The 3097-nt window shown below is 39.2% G+C and overlaps 1 protein-coding gene and 1 non-coding gene across 7 annotated transcripts in view; one reads left to right on the top strand and one right to left on the bottom strand.

Annotated features, from left to right (window-relative positions):
* Window positions 1–3097, bottom strand: part of Sil1 (SIL1 nucleotide exchange factor) — a 269715-nt gene that overhangs the window by 259702 nt on the left and 6916 nt on the right. Inside the window, exon 2 of one of the 6 annotated variants that reach the window (XM_023703384.1) lies at window positions 2505–2539. The exons of the other annotated variants lie outside the window; for them this stretch is intronic. The gene's annotated coding sequence lies outside the window, so the exon portion shown is untranslated. The remainder of the gene's footprint in view (window positions 1–2504; window positions 2540–3097) is intronic. 6 annotated transcript variants of the gene reach the window in all.
* Window positions 778–884, top strand: LOC111813179. Its single transcript, XR_002818499.1, has one exon. It is a non-coding gene; the product is annotated as a U6 spliceosomal RNA (small nuclear RNA).

Here is a 3097-nt window from a genome sequence, read left to right as displayed (position 1 = left end):
ATAAATATATATATATATATATATATGTTTGAGATTAGCATAAGAGTAGCTTTGGGATTCTTTCATCCACTGCCATTTCCACTGAACCAGTTATGAATCTTTTAGAGAGGGTGTTGGCTGAGCAATGGGGAAATGAATTCAGGGTCTTTGCACTAGGATACATCTCTAGCTATTCTTAATAGCTGTTTTTGAGTCAGAATCTTGCTCAAGGGCTAAATTGCCAGACTAGGTTCAAATTTGTAATCCTCCTACTTCAGCCTCCCAGAGAGCTAGGATTCCAGGGACATGCCATATTTTAAAGGGAAAGATAGTTAACTTGAACACAACACCCAAGTCAGTGTCCTTGAACATGCCTCCCTGACCTTGCCTGAGGGCCAGAAATGGGCATATAAATAACAGAAAAGCCACAAAAAGAGTCAAAATTCCCTTAATTACTAGCTGTTTCACATTTGACTGAAGAACAGAAAGCAAGGAACAAGAAGAGAGTTGAGCATGGTAACTCATATCTGTAAAGCCAGCATGCGAGAGGCTGAGGCAGAACTGTGAAATTCCCATGTCAGGAGAATTGTGAATTCCTGTGTCATACAATACCCAGGAAACAACCTGCTGGCTCAGGAGAATCTGAGAAAGGTGAGAACTGAGCCCAGCAAAGGAGACTGCAAGGTTCCATGTTATTCACTACTGAAGATAACAAAAAGTACTTACATTATAGCAGAGAAAGGATTTTTTATGTATGATCTCAACTATTTTTTTATCTTTTAAAAAAAATATTCTCTAGTATTTGCTTCAGCACCACATATACCAAAATTGGAATGATATAAAGAAGATTAGCATGGCCTCTGTGGAAGGATGACATGCAATTTCATGAAGCACTCCATATTTTGAAATACATATACATACATTCTCTAAATTCAAGACAGCCACAAAAGCAGGTATTATTATTCCCAGTCTACAGATCATGATGCTAAGGTTTAGAGAAAACAATTTATGATTTTACAGCCTGTTAAGCAGAGAGTAGGACATGAACCTAAGTGAATCTGACTTTTGTTTTATTTTGCATGGGTACCTTGCCACTGAGCCACATTCCTAGACTCTTCTATCTTTTAAGATAAGGTCTCACTAACATGCCCAGGCAAGACTTGAACACTTGAACTTACAATCATCCTTCCTCAGCTTTCCAAAGTGCCATGATTTACAGGCATGTACCACTATGCCCACCTTCCAATATGTTTTTAAACTGCTCTTATATACATATATTCCCTTCTTTCTTCAATGCCCCCTTTCATCCCAATACTAGGGATTGAATCCAAGGCCTTTACATGGAGCTACATGCCCTGCCTCTTTTTTTTTTTTTTTTTTTTTAATAAAGTCTAGCTAAATTACCCTAGGATCAGGGAGATAGCTCAGAGGCATAAATTCCTGCCTAACAAGTGCAAGGTCCTAGTTCTATACCTGATACTGAAAAAAAAAAAAAATTACCCTAGCTGGGTTCAAACATATGATCATTCTGCCTCAGCCTCCCAGAGTTCTAGGATTATTGGCAAACACCAGCTTCCCTCTCTTTTTCTTTTTAGTGATACACTCAAGGTTTGCTTGGATCACTAGGATAAGGTCCACTGGGGCTTGCAATCCTATTCTTTACAGAAAACATAGCAGTCTGGCCTAACAACTATTTCTTTGTTACTAACAGAGGAAGATTTCAAATTCATTCCCTCTGTAAAGAAGAGCAAGCAAAAAGATAATTCAACTGGTATAAAAGAAAAACCAGCATGACAATCAAGACCCTCAATAGTGAGGGCTTGTGAAATAATCGATAAGGAAGTGTCCTGAAAATGGAAAGGCAGGATTTTTCCTTTCCTAGAGATTTTAACTGCAAAAACATCTTCCTTATTTTACAATTCTAACAACTTCTATGGCCACCCTCTGTGAACCCCTAGCTTGTATCCCAGTTCTAACACTGGAGTCTCACTAATATGTGGGTGTCCCTAAAAAATGTAAGTTGCCTACATCACTTCTCTGGGGATCAGTTTTGCCATCAGGGAAAAAAAAAATCAGCACTTCCCTATAATCCTGGCTATTTGGGATGTTGACACAGGAGAATTATAAATTTGAGATTAGTCTAGACAATTTATTAAGACTCAATCTCAAAACAAACAAAAAAATGGCAAGATAAAACTGAGGCACTGGGCATTAGAGGGTCATCTTCTAACTCTTCTCTCAAAACAAACAACAACAAAAAGACAAGCTAGGCACACAAGCAGTACATGCCTATAATTCCATCATTCTGGGAGGGTGGGCGAGGAGAATCACAAATTCAAGCCCAGGCTGGGCAACTTAGCAACTTAGTGAGGCCCTATCTCAAAATCTAAAAAGCTTTAAAAAGGACTAGAGATGTGTATCAGTGCAAAGGCCTTGGATTCAATCCCCAGTACTGCCGAAAAAGAAGGCAGGCAGGCATGCATAAACAAAGCTGGGAGTAGCTCAGTGCTGGAGCAAATGCCTACCATGCAGGATAAACTCTTCTGTTCAATCTCTAGCACTGCAAACAAACAAAAAGAAAACATAAACAGCCACCTGTGAGAAAAAAACCATTACCAACCCAGATGTTTGGGAGATCACAGACCTCTTTGACAACCCCCAAACACCTTTATTTTAGACTTTAGTAAGTATGAGACAGGAGAGGAGGAGAGCACTAAATCAACCTTAAATACTCTGCTTAGGTGCTGGCCCCTGAAACTTCCAGTATCTAATTCAGCAGCAACTCAAAGCATGACAAATCAATGTGGTTTGTATGGACTGTCCTATCTGATGTTCTTTCCACTAGACTAATGCCTTCCAAGTTTCTAGAGTGTGGTCTGCAGCAGCTGTACCCTTAGGACCCCCACAGAAAGTAGAAGCAATAAAACTTGAGATAAAGAAATATCCACTGAAAAGTTCACTGGCCTCTGGAAGGCTAAGGCAAAAGAATTGCAAGTTTGAGCTTAGCCTGAGCAAATTAGCTACTCAGCTAGACCTTTTTTTTTTTTTTTTTTTTTTTTGAGACAGTCTCACTATGTAGCCCAGTCTTCCCTGAGTTTTGGGAATTTTCTATTTTCTG

The sequence above is a fragment of the Octodon degus genome, unplaced genomic scaffold (genome assembly GCF_000260255.1).
Source record: "Octodon degus isolate 3935 unplaced genomic scaffold, OctDeg1.0 scaffold00169, whole genome shotgun sequence".
NCBI lineage: Eukaryota > Metazoa > Chordata > Mammalia > Rodentia > Octodontidae > Octodon > Octodon degus.
The sequence above is the reverse complement of the archived record's forward strand: the minus strand, read 5'-3'. Positions and strand labels throughout refer to the sequence as shown.